General features: G+C 40.7%; 1 protein-coding gene across 8 annotated transcripts in view; it reads right to left on the bottom strand.

Annotated features, from left to right (window-relative positions):
- The window catches only part of MTMR3 (myotubularin related protein 3), a 140,424-nt gene extending 123,085 nt beyond the window's left edge, over positions 1 to 17,339 (bottom strand). For 7 of the 8 annotated variants that reach the window (XM_044243942.1, XM_044243939.1, XM_044243941.1 and 4 more), the window contains exon 1: positions 17,192 to 17,339. The gene's annotated coding sequence lies outside the window, so the exon portion shown is untranslated. Of the gene's footprint in view, positions 1 to 16,858; positions 16,877 to 17,191 lie in introns of those variants that run through there. The other variant, XM_044243938.1, reaches the window with a different exon arrangement.
- Positions 17,340 to 17,444: the final 105 nt, after the last annotated feature.

Below are 17,444 nucleotides of genomic sequence, written 5' to 3' on the forward strand. Positions count from 1 at the left end.
CCTGATGGGGGACTCGATCCCAGGACCCTGGGATCATGACCTGAGCTGAAGGCAGCGGCTTAACCCACTGAGCCACCCAGGTGCCCCTACGGTCACAATAAATGAGCTTCCTCTCTTAATTCTCGTTCGAAAACCCAAAATTTCACTTCAAAAAACCTGCAAGAGATTAAGATCTTAACATGTGCCTAAAATCTTTAAGTGCTTTCACTTAACTAGGCAGTACAGCAAAATGGTTAAAAGCTCAGACTCAACAACTCAACTACCTGGGCAAGTTATTTAACCTCATTTTGCCTCAATTTTCTCACCAGCAAAATAATAATTATATCTATGTCTGGGAATAATTCTAGACAATTAAATGAACTAATATACATATAATCACTTAGAACAGTGCCTGACATACTTAATCCTCAGCAAGTTTCAAGTAAATATAAATGAATATTAATAATTACCAGCTCAGTGTCCTTGGACAAATCATTTACTTTTGTGTATTCTGCCCTGTAGGGTAAGAGACCTAAATGCAATGCTCCAAATACTTATGCATTAATACCATTCTAAGTTCCTATCATTTCACCTGAACTACACTAAGTCACCTACAAAGAATGTTAAGTAATACCCCTGTTATACAGAAAAATCCAAGGCCCAGGGGTGCCTGGGTGGCTCAGACCATTAAGCACCTGCCTTTGGCTGAAGTTATGATCCCAGGATCCTGGAATCAAGCCCCACATAGGGCTCCCTGCTCAGCAGGGAGCCTGCTCCTTCTTCTCCCTCTGCGTGCCACTCCCCCCCTTGTTTGTGCACACATTCCCTCTTAAAAAAAAAAAAAAAAAAAAAAAACTTAAAAAAAAATCTGAGGCCCAAGTAAGTTTAATGACTTGCTCAAAAGGACAGTAAGATGAAGGCAGAGCCAAGAAAAGGATCTGCTGCTCTGAGATTTCTCAAAACTTTGTTCTCTCCAAGTATTTTGGCCCTCCATCAAACCCTTCTCTTCTGATACAGGTATGACATACCAAAAAAACAAAAACAAAAAAAACACCTCCAATTTATGCATTTTAAAAATACTTTAAGCTACACACTTTTTTGTGCAGTCCTCTGTATGCATTTTTTTTTTTTTTAAGATTTTATTTATTTGGGGCGCCTGGGCGGCTCAGTGGGCTAAGCCTCTGTCTTTGGCTCAGGTCATGATCCCAGGGTCCTGGGATCGAGCCCTCAGCAGGGAGCCTGCTTCCCTCTCTCTCTGTCTCTGCCTGCCTCTCTTCCTACTTGTAGCCTCTGTCTGTCAAATAAATAAATAATCTTTTTTTAAAAAATTTATTTATTTATTTGACAGAGAGAGAGAGAGATCAGAAGTAGGCAGAGAGGCAGGCAGAGAGAGAGGGGGAAGCGGGATCCCCTCTGAGCAGAGAGCCCGATACGGGACGGGATCCCAGGACCCTGAGACCATGACCTAAGCCGAAGGCAGAGGCTTAACCCACTGAGCCACCCAGGCGCCCCTGTATGCTTATTTTATATCATAATTGAAAAAGGTAAGGGGTGCCTGGGTGGCTTCATCCGTTAAGGGTCTAACCTCCAACTCTTGGTTTCGGCTCAGGTCTTGATCTCTGGGTCGTGGATTTAGGCCCCATGCTGGGCTCCACTCAGGGCATGGAGCTTATTTCAAAAAAGAAACAAAGGGCACCTGGGTGGCTCAGTTAAATGACTGCCTTCAGTTAAGGTCATGATCCTGGAGTCCAGGATCCAGTCCCACATTGGATTACCTGCTCAGCAGGGGGTCTGCTTCTCCCTCAGACCTTCCTCCTCGTGCTCGCTCACTCTCATTTTCTCTCTCTCTCAAATAAAGTATTTTTTAAAAAATACACAGGTAAAATGTTTCATCATTAGGGGCACCCTAATGGGTGGCACTCATTAGTGCCACCCTAATGGGTGGCCCCTAATTAGGGGCACTCTACCTGCAGAGAGGCAGGTAGAGAGAGAGAGGAGGAAGCAGGCTTCCCGCCGAGCACAGAGCCCAATGCATAACTCAACCCCAGGACCCTGAGATTATGACCTGAGCCTAAAGCAGAGACTTAGCCCACTGAGCGGCGCAGGCGCCCCAAAATAAATAAATTTTTTAAAAAAAAATTTTTAAAGAAAAGTTTCATCATTAAATGTATTCCTTTATGAAGAGAAGCAGTAGAAAAGTTTAAAGAAAAAAAGCAAAAGGGAGACAAATTCAACTGATTATGTTTACTAGAATTTTGTGAGAGGGTACAAGTAAACTGAGGTATAATATACCTACAAAAAAATGCACGTAAGTATAAAACGTAATGACTCTCATAAACAGTTGTCTGAAGAAAACCATGAAATCATCATCCAAATCAAGACACAGAACATTACCAGCACCCCTAAAGTCTACTTTAGGCATATCACCAAGATAAACAGCCATTCTCCTGAGTTCAATTACCATCTCTTACTTTTGTCTGTTTTTTAAACTTTGTAAAAATGGAATCACACACTGCGTGTCATCTTATGAATGGGTTCTTTCATATACTTTTTCTTCTTGCAAACAGAAAGCATTTAGGTTACGTAGATAGTAAGAAACATTCTCCCAACACTATCAAATATTCAAATTTAAACCATAAATTATTCTCAAAGCAAACCATTTCTCAATCTAAATAGTGATTTATTTAAAGTCAAGTATAACTGGTATTTCATCTCTACCTAATGAGTTTGGGTGTTTTGTTTGCTTGAAAATTGAATTTTTCTTTTAAGTTTTAATTTCAATAATCAGCATAGTAACAGGACTCTCATTGGCTCTCCCCATTGTTTGGCCCCTTATTGGTCACCCTGACACATATAAGCTAAGAAAGTTGTCGAAATAAAGAGACGAAGCATTAACACCAAAAAAAAAAAAAAAGTTTTAATTTCAAGCACACTCCTTAAAACCCATCACCTATTTTTTTTTAAAGATTTTATTTATTTATTTGACAGAGGGAGATCACAAGTAGGCAGAGAGGCAGGCAGAGAGAGAGAGAGGAGGAAGCAGGCTCCCCGCTGAGCAGAGAGCCCGATGCGGGACTCGATCCCAGGACCCTGAGATCATGACCTGAGCCGAAGGCAGCGGCTTAACCCACTGAACCACCCAGGCACCCAACCCATCACCTATTTTACCCATGCCCCCACTCACCACTCCTCTGGTAACCATCAATTTGCTCTCTACAGTTAAAGTCTCCAATGAGATTCCTAAGATAGATATTTCCAGTTACTTTTAGTTAGAGAAAACAGAGACCCAAAAGGTCTCAAATATTATTCTTTCATCAGTAAAATTTGAATTGCAACCTTTTCTTAAAAGACAGGAAAAATAATCATGAAGGGATAGCAGACCATAATTATCTTAAAATTACTTTTTTTTTTTTTTAAGATTTTATTTATTTGACAGAGAGACAGCAAGAGAGGGAACACAAAGCAGGGGGAGTGGGAGAGGAGAAGCAGGCTTCCCAATGCCAGGCTGAGCCTGAGCTGAAGGCAGACACTTAACCAGCTGAGCCACACAGGCAGCCCTTAAAATTACATTCTTCAATGTTGCTCTTATACATTGAAAAGAGTCATTAATTACTGCCAACACTGAACACAAAGAGTAAAAATATAAAAATCTGGTTTGCACTAGAATGTCTAATTCCAATACCATTTCGATAGAACTGCAACAAATTTTTTAGATAACTAAATGCCTCTATTTTATCCTGAGATCTCTTCCTATGGCTTAATCTACATCTGTTTCACTGAGTCCATAATCTGTGCTATCCAACAGGACAACCACTGGCCATATGTGGCTATTTAAGTTTAAACTGTCAACTATACTACAGGTTAAAAAAAGGAAATTAAATTAACTTTTTAAAAAAATTTTTTAATTTAGTTTCTTGGTCAAACTAGCCAAATTTTAAATGCTTAATATGTACTGGACAGTGCAGATATCGAATGCCAGAAAGATCATCAGAAAAAGTTCTACTGAACCAGCACTTGTTCTATAAATGCAATCTCATCTCCCACTCACCTCTAGCTCTTTACTATGCTAAAACTTAATCTAAGAAAATCATGATCAATGACTAGCATGGATCACCAAATCCAGTTATTTCATCTTCCCTCATTTCACTCAAACTGATTATCACTTAATTTGGAAATCCTCTCTTCTCCTCTGTTTCTACTATACCTAATTAACCTAATTTTAACTGTTTTAATTTTATCTTCTTCTCCCACCCCCCAAAATGTGATACTCAATCTTTGTCTCTTCTTGATTCAAGGCCTTATCTAGATGAAGCCAACCTATCTTTTTTCCTACCTGAAATTCTCTATATCCAATTTCCTGCAGGACATTTTTCCTTATCCCCTGGCCTCAATCTTAAATGTATGAAGGATTTCATTTTAGTCCTTTTCCAGAACCAGCTCCTCCTCCCAATTCCACATTTCTGTACTATCATTATTCACGAAAGCCCAAAACCCATCAACTTTGAATCAGTGCTGCTTACCTCCAATTCAACTAGTTCACAAATGTTCATTTCCTTTAGGGTGTCAGCTAGCAATCTTCTACCTTAATCTTGCCACCTCAATTACCACCCTGCCACCACCTTCATTCAGGTCCTCATTACCTGTGTGTGTACAGTACAGATTCCTCACTGTTCCAATCTTCGCCTGCTCCCAATCATGCAATTGCTATCAGACACATCTTCCCCAAAATTGCCTTTTAACTCAAAAGCCCAAAAGGACTCAGTACAGAGAGTAAAAAAATATTCAAAAACTTTAATTATTTGATGTCAACAATTTGTAGCTTACACACTTTGCAAACGTGTCTTCGAATCCTCTATCTTCTATTCTGTCTTAGCTAGCAAGATCAAAACCATTCCCCAAACTATTCCCCAAACTATTCCCCATTCCCTATACAAAGCTGGACTCTTCCTCATCTCTACAATTTTTTAAGCAGGCTACACTCTCCACAGGGGATTCAAACTCGACCCTAAGATCAAGAGTCACATACTCTACACACTGAGCTGGCCAGGCTCCCCTCTACCATAGAATTTCAATATATTAATTTATATATTAGGAAATTATCTTTTCAGCATCTCATACAAGCACCCATTTTGAACAAACCTAAATGAACAGACCAGGAATAAGAAAGTTACAAATACACATAGTGGTTTAGCTTTAATATAAAAGCCATCTATATTTATTACATGCAATTCTATTCCCCAAGAATTTATTTTGCAGAACTATTTCTGTAGAAATAATCCAATTCTTGTTAAAAAATATGAAGTACAAGACTATCCATTACAGACGGCACTTTTGAGGATATAAAAAAAGAAAAACCCTAGATGTCAATCAGTAAGGGACTAGGATAAATAAGTGTCTATTACGTTTAAAAAAAAACAACAACAACAACCCTACATGGGGGCACCTGGCTGGCTCAGTTGGTGGGGCATGCAACTCCTGATCTGAGGTTCATGTGTTTGTGCCCCACACTGGGTATAGAGATTACTTAAACATAAAATTTAAAAAAAAAAAAACCACAGTATTTAAAAATGGGTACACTTACATTTTATGATAGGGTAAGATGTAATACATTATTATTGTAAGAAAAAAAGCAAATTATAGAAAAGCATGTATACTTTGATCCTATTAGAGGGAAATTTTTCTATCTACACATTAACTGAAAACAACTATCAACAGGGGACTAAAACTTTCCTATTCACACAACTAAATAAATGAAGTAAATACATACATATTGATACAGATAAATTTCAAGCTCTCGAATTGCAGAATACATATACTTAGGTATCATACATATCTGAAACACATAATACTACAAGTTAAATAGATCTAACTATAGGAAGAATATAAGCAAGGGCTAAGAAAGATAAATAATCTCTAGGCAATAGAAACAGGATCTAGGAGGAGAGCAAAAGGGACTCCAATTATATGATATTTAAATTTTAAAAACAAACATCCAGGCAAATCTAACAAGATGTCAACATCTATTAAATCTAAACCAACATCTATTAAATACATGACATTTGTTAAATTTATTCTTTGTGATTTTCTGAATTTTTGAAATATTCAAATTTTACTTTTAAAAAAGGAAAGGCAGGGGCACCTGGGTGGCTCAGTGGGTTAAAGCCTCTGCCTTCAGCTCAGGTCATGATCCCAGGGTCCTGGGATGGAGCCCCGCATCAGGCTCTCTGCTCCGCGGGGAGCCTGCTTCCCCTCCTCTCTCTGCCTACCTCTCTGCCTACTTGTGATCTGTCTGTCAAATAAATAAATAAATAAAATCTTTTAAAAAAATAAAATAAACAAAAATTTAAAAATAATAAAGGAAAGGCAGGCATGGAATTTAAGAACAGAGGAGAATGGGCTTTGTAGACTTCTACTGGGTATTTTCTTTTCACAAGCTTATTATTTACTATAAAACTTCTAACTGAAAAACTCCATTAACTTATAGTAGTACCCACATTTATTACCTTGATTGCTCTTCAACTTTAATCTTATTCTTTAAAAAAATAAAGGGTAGATAATTACAAATGCCCTACCCCAAAAATCTAACATTTAATGTGCAGGGAAAAAAAAACAACACAAGCTGACAGGATCTATCTAATCACTTAAACTCTAAAGGATATATTATATAGATCTTCCTAAAATATCACTAGTATATAAATTTACAGTGGCTCAACTCTAAGCTGTACATTAACAGCAAGACCCCAATAAGACTACATTGTCATAATGAAAGCAATTTATCTACATATCATCCAGTTCAAATTACATGTATAAAATCCTATCACCTCTTTGTTGCTATAATCCCACTTAATATTTAAGATACACACAGCTATAGAACTTGCTCAAGTTCACATGGCAAGTGAGCAGGAGAACTGGGAATTAAGGTTGAGCCCTGTGTTTAGGGTTCACAGAATCTGATTTTTCTTTTCAAGGTATAACTCATAATTCTCAATCAGCTCATCAGGACGAAAATTAGATGAAGCTCTTCTTGTGTGTCAAGGTGATCAAAGCTCAGTCTCAGTCACAGTGGAGTTTACAATCACAAAGTTCAAATCTGCCACCCTGCTTAAGAACTGGAGCTGGTTAACTACCCACTTTTTCACTGGTAACTATGACGTAAACCCTCTTAAGACACCCAGTGAGGGGCACCTGGGTGGCTCAGTGGGTTAGGCCTCTGCCTTCAGCTCAGGTCGTGATCTCAGGGTCCTGGGATGGAGCCCCGAGTCAGGCTCTCTGCTCAGCAGGAGCCTGCTTCCCCCGCCCCCTCTCTGCCTGCCTCTCTGCCTACTTGTGATCTTTCTCTCTGTGTGTCAAATAAATAAAATCTTTAAAAAAAAAAAAAAGACACCCAATAAAAACTAAAGACATCAAAATGTGCTTTAAAATAGCCATTTTTCCTAGTAAGAGTAGTACATGCTCGGGGCACCTGGGTGGCTCAGTGGGTTAAGCCTCTGTCTTTGGCTCAGGTCATGGTCTCAGAGTCTGGGATCAAGCCCCACATCGGGCTCTCTGCTCAGCTGGGAGCCTGCTTCCTCCGATCTCTCTGCCTGCCTCTCTGCCTGCCTCTCTGCCTACTTGCAATTTCTCACTCTGTCAAATAAATAAAATCTTTAAAAAAAAAAAAAAGAGTAGTACATGCTCATAGAACACTGGAAAACTACAGAAGAACATGAAGCAGAAAACAGTGACGTTACCCCACCAGCAAAATATTAATCATTATTAATATTTCTATTCCTGTGGGGGGCCTGGGTGGCTCAGTTAAGCAGCTGCTTCAGCTCCAGTCAGGATCCCAGAGTCCTGGGACAGAGCCCTGCTTTGGGCTCCCTGCTCAGCGGAGAGCCTGCTTCCCCCTCTGCCTGCCGCTCTGGCTACTTAAACTCTCTGTCAAATAAATAAATAAAATCTTTTTTAAAAAATTTTTTCTATTCCTGTCTTTCCAGGGTCTCACTTATTTACAAAAGCGTATTAGTTTATCTTCTGAAAAGGATTTTAAGTACAGCAGAAAAGGGAAATAACTTACTAGTTCTTTTGAAGACTAATTTTCTTCAGTGTTTTCTAAGCCAAAACCATGTGTGTACATGGAACTGGAGAGAATGAGACGAGTCAGAGAAATTCACCCCATGGCAACCAGTGATTCCATATTTCAAGAACCATTATATACCCAAAAACTAATGCTTCCTTCTTAAGTAGCAGCCTACTACATAAATCAATCTCTCTCTCTCTCTCTCACACGCTCACACACACACACACCCAGTCTTGGCAGTAGGAGGAACACACCTAGTAAAAGGAATTAAATCAAGACTGATTTTTTTTTTTCAGTCTCTAAACTATCCTTAGGAGAGGTAAAATATCTGAAAGGCTGGGGAAAAAATTTAAAAATTAAAAAAATTAAATACCTGAAAGGGTGATATAAAATTAATCACCCCTCCCACAAAAATATGTTCTGTGCATATGAGATGAAAGAACAACTACAAAAAATTGTAACTATTACTTTTACAACTCTATAACTTATTTACATGTGTAAATAAATACATAAGAGTTTGAAGAGTCCAGAAGTATAGACACCGTAACTCTGTACCAGGTAGTACAAGTGCTAGGGAGTGAGAGAGAACAGCCATCCCTACTTCTGCAAGGCTCACAGTCTTACCTCTTTAAATATGATGTCAAACACTAGGCATGCGGCCTCAAAGGAACAGAAATCACATCACTCATTAAATTACGCTCTTAATTCCTTTGAGTCTAAGAAGATATGTGAAAGCACCTTATAAATCATGCTATGTAAGTTAAAAAGAAAGCACTAAATTCTCTCATTTCTTTTAACTGACAAAAAAATAATCACGAGTTGCTCTTTCCACAATCTCTAAGACCTCAATATTATCTTTCTCTGACAATGAACCATATGAAATAACTGAAGTTCCCCACGATGGGAGTAGAAAGGGAGATTCATTTTACTGGTACAAAAAGCACCATTTCCCGATTTCAAAACATATGGTAGGGGGGAGGGGGAGGCACAAATCAAAAGCAACTTATTCAAACTTAATTTAAAAAGTTACTTTTTAATCTAAGATTTATCATGGAAAATTTCAGCCCAATAAAGCATTTTTTTTTTTAAGTTATAGGTTTAGGCTCTTCCAAATGGAGTTAGAGTGACAGGTTAATTGCAGTACTTTGCAAGCAAAGGAAGCAAGTAGCAATTATTCATCCCTTCCCTCAGTTTCTAGGTTCTTAGAAAATAGGGATATGTTATAGCCAAACTGCTTTCCATAAAGCACATACTTTTTAAAATACACCCTACACAGTATCAATTCTTCATATCTAAGAGAAGTAGACTACTTAAGACTGTTTCCTATCCCGTGATTTTCCCTTTTCAAATTCAGCCACCTCAACAATGACAAAAGGTATCAAATACTTTCAGAAAGGTTTATATGTTTGCCCTTATTGCAGATATAACTCTCAAAAGCATGGCACACTTTAAAGACTATCATAATCCGGGGCACCTGGGTGGCTCAGTGGGTTAAGCCGCTGCCTTCGGCTCAGGTCATGATCTCAGGGTCCTGGGATCAAGTCCCGCATCGGGCTCTCTGCTCAGCAGGGAGCCTGCTTCCCTCTCTCTCTGCCTGCCTCTCCATCTACTTGTGATTTCACTCTGTCAAATAAATAAATAAAATCTTTAAAAAAAAAAAAAAAAAGACTATCATAATCCAGTTAGACTGACCATCTGCAGAAGGAGAGGAAATGCTCAAAATCAATCATAAAGGCCCAACATTAAATTTTACAAGTCTAAACCAGTGACATTAAAAAAATAATAATAAAAAAGTAATATACCTAAAGGTATACTCCCAAACACTCCACTGGGGTAAAGAAGAAAAATATTTGAACTTTATTTTTAATTTTTTTTTTAAATTTTATTTATTTCAGAGACAGAGAGAGAGCGCTAACATGGCAGGGGTCGGGGGTGGCAGAGGGAGAAACAGACATCCTGCTGAGCAGGAAGCCTGACTTGGGACTGGGGGGGGGGGCGGGGGTGGATATCAATCCCAGGGTTCTGGGATGATGACCTGAGCCAAAGGCAGAAGCTTAACACACTTAGCCACCCAGGTGCTCCACTTTATTTTTCTCATCCTTGTTAATTTTCTTTGTTTATATTTTATAAGGTACATAATAACCAGTTACTATCCATATTGTTTGTAAATTAAATACTTAAGGGTGAAGATTAATGTTCAAATTTTTTTTTTCCACTGAGATGATCAAAATTTTGGAGATCACTGGCCTGATGTATTCTGTCACTGCACTTTCATTTTTACCCACCCCATTAACAGAGTTAAACTGCAGAGGCTAAGACCTGATGCTGAAAAAAAACAAAAGGAAAACTATTCCCAACTATCTTAAACTCCCACCAACAATTTAAAAGATAATAAATCACTAGCAAGAATAATAGAGAACTGGACACTAACATACTATTGGTGGGACTTTTTTTTTAAGATTTTATTTATTTATTTGACAGAAGAGACACAGGGAGAGAGGGAACACAAGCCAAGGGGAGTGGGAGAGGGAAAAGCAGGCTTCCAGAAGAGCAGGGAGCCCAGTGTGAGGCTCAATCCCAGGGGGATCATCACCCAAGCCGAAGGCAGACGCTTAATGACTGAGCCACCAAGGCAACCCAGGTGGGACCTTTTTTTTTTCATTTTTTTTGAAGATTTTATTTGAGAGCATGCACACCTGCCAAAGAGCACGAGCAGGGGGGCGAGGCAAGAGAGGGAGAAGACTGCCTACTAAGCAGGGAGCCCTATGTGGGGCTTGATCCTAGGATCCCAAGATCACAACCTGAACTGAAGGCAGACCCTTAACCACCTGGGCCACAGGTGCCCCCTGGGAATTTTTTTTAAAGATTTATCCATTTTAGAGAGAGAAAGAGAATACACGCAAGGGCACACAAGCAGAAAGGGGCAGGGAGAGGGAGAGAGAATCTCATGCAGACCCAGAGCCCAGAACAGAGCTAAACATGGGGCTCTATCTTTTCACCCTGAGATCATGACCTGAACACAAACCAAGAGTCCCAAGCTCAACCAACTGTACTACCCAGGCACCCAGGGTGAAGCTTTAAAACAGACATCCTATCTACAGGGCACCATAAGTATATTCAAATGTAAAATGCACAAACCCTTTGACTGTATGAGCCCACTTTAAGAAATTTAGTCCATGGAAATAGCAGCACAATTGCATAAGAAAAAGTCCTAAAGATTTTGTTTATTTGACAGACAGAGACCACAAGTAGGCAGTGAGGCAGGCAGAGAGAGGAAGGGAAGCAGGCTCCCCAATGAGCAGACAGAGTCTGATGCAGGGCTTGATCCCAGGACCCTGGGATCATGACCTGAGCCGAAGGCAGAGGCTTTAACCCAATGTGCCACCCAGGTGCCCCCAAAAAAGTCCAATTTAAAAAATTAAAATACATTCAAAACCCAGGAATTCATGACATCACTGTTTTAAGAGAAAAACTGAAAATGTCCATTAACAAGGAATTGTAAATTATGACACATCCGTATCACAGAACAGTAAATAAATATTAACAGAACATCAATTTGACATGAAAAGTTGTTCATTTTGAAGTATTCAATAGATAATGTATAAGAAAAAAGGAAAATACCAAACATTACTCTAAGTGGGATCATGGGTTATCTCTACTTGATTCTCCTGAGTTATCTCAAGTCTTTGTTTTGTAGGATTCCCCCCCACCCCACCACTACTACCACACTGAATATGTACTTGTAGCTTTCACGATCAAAAATAACAATTTCAGGGGCACCTGGGTGGCTTAGTCCGATCAGAGTCTGCCTTCTGCTCAGGTCATGATCCCGGGACCCTAAGATTAAGTCCTACACCCAGCTCTCAGCTGGAGAGGGAGCCTGTTTCTTCCTCTGACTGAGGTTTGTGCTCTCTGTCCCATACACAAGTAAATAAATAAAATCTTTTTAAAAAAATCACAATTTCATTTTGAAATTAAAAATTAGACTAAGTTGGGCAGCTTTCACAATCAGAAATAACAATTTCAGGAAGCCTGGGAGACTTAGTCCAATCAGAGTCTGCCTTCAGTTCAGGTCATGATATTGGGGTCCTGGGATAGAGAACCACGCCAGGCTCTCTCCTCAACGGGGAGTCTGCTTCTCCTTCTCCCTCTTCCTCTGTATGTTCTCTCCCTCTCTCACTCTCTCTCAAATAAATAAAAATCTTTAAAAAATAAAAAATAAATAAAAACAAATCACCACACTTACCTTTACCCTATGATGTTGCCACCTGCCATTTAGAAAACACAGCCCTAAACTTCACACAAAATGTACTAAACTCCTTCCACCACCACTTTAAAAAATGGGTGAAATCTAGCAAATCTATTCCAAGTACAAATTGTAAGACGTCCTAGATCCCTCTCTGAAGTTTCTGCTGAACTGAGATGATTCCTTGGATTTTTTTTTTAATATTTAAGTACTCTCTGCAACACAACAGGGGGCCCAAACTCACGGCCCCAAGATCAAGAGTTGCATGTTCTTCCACCTGAGCCAGCCCGGTGCCCCTGTAACCGATTCCTTCTGGCAGACAGGTTGCAAGTGCTGAAAGTTTCTCCAGACTAACTACAGAAGTAGAAATCTTTTCTGTTACCATATTAGTAAATTCTACACTTGAGAACATGTAATAGGTTTACCACTACTCCACAAGCCAACTCTTCCAAGAAAATAAAACAGGACTCTAATATAGTATCATACCCCTACATTTTCAGATTGCTTTCCATATGCACCATTCCATTTGATCCTCCCTGATGAACTGAGATGAAGTGTTACTCTTCCTTTTATTAATGAGGAAATTGAAGCAGAGAACACTTACATGGCCTGCCAGAAACAACACAGCTAACAAGGAACACAACTGAAGACTTACCTGTCTACCCATTCTCATGTTACAATTTTCATGGTGAACATTTGATACAAATATGAACTTAAGAAGTATGTTAAGTTCCTAGATATGAGGGGCACTTCGCTGGCTCAGTCTAGCATGGCACTCTTGATCCCAGGATTGTGAGTCAGAACCCAACACTGGGTATAGAGCATACTTAATTAAAAAAAAAAAAAAAAGTTTTTTAATGTCTAGATACAAAAGTGAAAATGAAAGCATATCAATATGGTATCAAAATAAAGATTAAAAACAGCAATGAATGTCAATTTTGGTACCCTCTAAAATTACCAGGAATTCTAGTGCAATCCAATACAGATTTGATCTCATACTGTGTCTTAAGTGAACCTTTTACTGATTATAAAATTACATATAAATTTACCATAGAAAATTACAGAATTGGGTGGTCTGTAAGAAACAACTGGGCACATAAATTACACAAACTTCCCCAAACCATTCTTAAACTTGCGGCTTCACACTAAATTATGAAGTTCCTTATGTGAAATCCATTTTGATTTCAACACTAAGTGAATTACAACAGCTAAGTGTGTTATTTCTGCATAATACTTGCAACATGCACTCAATTTCCAGTGCACTTTTGGACAATGTCTAAAATCTGTAAGCTAAGAGTAGAACCCAAAAACGTTCAAGTTTAAAAAAAAAAAAAAAAGGTTCATCTACCTACATAAAATAAGTACCAAATAACAATTACAATTTACTGAAGATTCACAGAGGAATGCCTGGCTGGCTCTGTCAGTAGAGTACATGACTGTTGATCTTGGGGTTGAGAGTTCAGGCCTCTTGCTGGGTATAGAGCTTACTTTAAAAAAATGAAATAGTTCTTAAAAAAATTTTTTGCAGAATTAGGATGAAGAAACTACCTGAGATCAACAAGTATAGGCCTTTAATTGTATAGATGAGAAAACAGAGATCCAGAGAACTGAATTCCTAACAGCAGTCATAGACAATTAAAGACACAATCTCTGCCAATCTACAGCTTCCCATTATTCTAAATGTCTCTGCATCTAATAAAGTCACTAAAAAGGGCTATTATACCTAAAACACACACACACACACACACACACATTCAAGACCCAGGATAGTTTACAATGACAGTCCTAGGAAGACCCAAAAAAAAAAAAAAAAGGAGAAAGAAAAACCTTCTGTTTTCTAAAGATGTTATTTTTAAGTAATCTCTACACCCAACATGGGGCTCAAACAACCCTCACATCAAGAATCACATAATCTACCAACTAAACCAGAGAAAAGCCCCTATACCATAGAACCTCTTGAAGGAATCCCAAAGTTCTAAACCACATGAGCTAAAAACTGGCTCTCTGATCCAACGCAAGGTATCAAGTGGGTTTTGTTGTTTTTTGGTTTTGGGGTTTTTTTTAAAGATTTTATTTATTTATTTATTTGAGAGAGAGAGAGAGAACGCACAGGGGCAGAGGGACAAACAGAGTCCCTGCTAAGTGGAGAGCCCTATCTAGGGCTGGATCCCAAGACCCTGAGATCATGACCTAAGATGAAGTCAGAAGCTTAATCAACTGAGCTGAGCCACCCAGGCACCCCCTCAAGTAGCCTTTATTAACTAATGTTATCAACCATCACAACTTCTTTCCCCCATCTCAACACTATTAATTTTCTCAACAAATATCTGAGAGCACAGTATACACTGTGGGAACTATGCCAGACACTGGAGACACCCTGAAAACAAAACAGCCTCTGGCTCTCAAACTGGACAGTAGGATACACTTCTCTAAAATACTATTCCATGATTTGACAGGATATTTACCAAACTCCTTCACTACTCTACATAACTATGATTTTTTTAAAAAAAAAGATTTTGTTTTATTTATATGACAGAGATCACAAGTAAGCAGAGAGGCAGGCAGGGGGCAGAGTGGGGGGAGGAAGCAAGCTTCCTGCTGAGCAGAGAGACCGATGTGGGGCTCAATCCCAGGACCCTAAGATCATGACCTGAGCCGAAAGCAGAGACTTAACCCACTGAGCCACCCAGGTGCCCCAACTATGACACTTCTCCCAATTCTTCCAAACTTATAACAAACTTCACAACACCCCCTCTGCAACATGAATACTTCTTGGGTAATTCACCACTCAGCTTTATCACAGAAGGTGTTAACCATAACTACAACAGATTTAAAAACTGACTTTACCACTCCTCATGGCCTGGGGCAAATTTCAAGAACTTTTCATAATCCACAATAAACCTTCCGGGTCCACAACCCTCATCTCAAATGACTGCTAACTCACCCACCCTACCCTCACTTTACTAGATACCTGAGTCAGCTGGTTTAGGAGCAAGAATGCTGAGATGTTGGGAAGCACCTTCCATGGACCTCTTTGTGAGCCAAAAGTAGATCTACTGCTTCTCCCTCTCCTTTTCATTCCTCTAGATTCTTTTATGTATCTCTAGATATACCTCCAGTCAAGCAGCATCTAATTTTATCACATGTGTTCCCAAAGACTGGCACAAATAACTTCTAGCAACAAATCTAATTCCCCTACCTAAATCCATTACATTTTAAGAGATGTTCAATCTTCAGTTTTAAAATTTCCCAGGCTTCCCCTTCTTCCCTATCAAATTCTTAAAGCTCTATAAAGAACTAAAAGCACTCTCAGAAGTCATAATTAATGGGAACCTTATGGAATACCAAAGGTGACCTAAAGCTGACTTTCACAGGTTCACAAACCTGGCTGACCAGAATCATTCAGGGAGCTTTATAAGGATGGATTCCCAGGCCCCACCCTCAAAGATTTTAATTCACCAGGCCCTCCTGAATGGAGTTCAGGGCAATCCATACTATTTCTGATGACCATATTGAAGTAACCACTGAACTAAAGAACCTAGCCTACAAGTTGAGAAAGAGGGGTTCTCCTATGGCTTGCCATTAACTACAAGTGGGTCTGCACCACTGTGCTGGTCACTTGAACTTCTCTGGGTCATGTGAAAATGAGGGAAGTAATTACAGCTGAAAGAGGCCTTCATAGGCAGCTAATCTAAAATTCTAGAATCCTCCAAATTTAGTTTAATATCACATACCGTACTAGGCTTACTCAAAACTTGGTCATTTTGTAAGCTCTTCTACCCACGCAAGTCACAGGCCCTAGAGGGAAGACTTTTTGCATGGCACCAATCCACCTTACTGGGGTCTCCCAGTAAAAATAACACATATCATGTCTCTGGCCCTACAGAAACATCCTTTAAAAAGGAGAAAGTCCCTGTCACCTCTCCATGTAAAAATCACAAACGTTTTACAAAAAAAAAAAAAAACTTGTGTAATTCAACCCAAGCCTTCGATAGAATCACCATTCAAATTGTGAGAACAGTTGAACCGCAACTAGAAGAGTATGAACATTCTTTTTTCGTTATGAAAATTTAGGTTGTGAGATAAGCAGAGTGGATGTCAATATATTCAATCTGTCAAGAATTCAGCCTCTGACCAGAGAAGACACCTGCACATCAATTGGTAACTGAAGACCAAGTGCAAAACTCAAGCAAGATTATCAGACCCCGAGAAGTTTATTAAAGTGCCATAAAATTGATCCCATTATTTTGAGGTTAAGTTTTCCAGCCCAAAGTACAAGTAACAATATTATCGCAAGGGTCCTAAGCCGCACTATTTCCACCTGAGAAATAATCTCTCCCGGAGCTGTTAGACCAGTGTTCACTGAACTCTCAACCGCCTCCGAACCATCCTTCCCACCCAAGTACTACCAGGTCAGGAGGATGCCCTGCTGCACAGTCAGTCGGCCACTCCTCCTTCCCACAAGTCCTGGGCCCGCACCGCTCGCCCCGGGGGCTCTCCTGGCCCCCGACCTCCGGACTCTCGCCACAGTGGACTCCCACAGACCTGGTTGGGCGCGATGGAGGCACACTCACCTCCCGGGGTCCGCAGGCACTTGTCGGGACGCTCCGGGGGCAGCACTTCACAACCCCAGCCCCATGGGCCCGTCCCTGCCAGGTTCGGGATGGCCGCCCGGGACCCCGCCTCCCCCTCGCCGAGCCCGGCAGCTACGCTCCCACTCCCCAAGCCTCCCCCTGGCGGCCGCGGCCGCCACCCAGGACACCCGTCCCCGGGCCACGCACGCTGTCCCCAGCCCCCCACAGGCCGCCGCCTCCTCAGAGGGTGACAGCCACTGCGCCGGGGCCGAGGCCGGCCCCTCCTCCAGCCCCTCCTCACCCCCAGAGGAAGGGGAGGGGGGGCGTTCTTACCGGGCGGCAAGACATGGCGAGGCCCGCCACGGCACGGCCACCTCCGCCACCCCACTAGGCTCCCAGCCAGGGCCGGCGGGGGTCAGCGCCTGAGCCGCTGGAGCCTCTCCTCCGGCTGCTCCTCCGCTGCCGCCGCCGCCTTCTCACAACCACAACAACATGGCGGCAGCGGCCACACAGAGCGCGCTCCCGACGCCGAGCCGGGCCGCGAGCGGGGGCGCGCGCGCACGCTCGGGCCCTCAGTCCGCGGTCT

The sequence above is a fragment of the Neovison vison genome, chromosome 3 (genome assembly GCF_020171115.1).
Source record: "Neovison vison isolate M4711 chromosome 3, ASM_NN_V1, whole genome shotgun sequence".
Lineage (NCBI taxonomy): Eukaryota > Metazoa > Chordata > Mammalia > Carnivora > Mustelidae > Neogale > Neogale vison.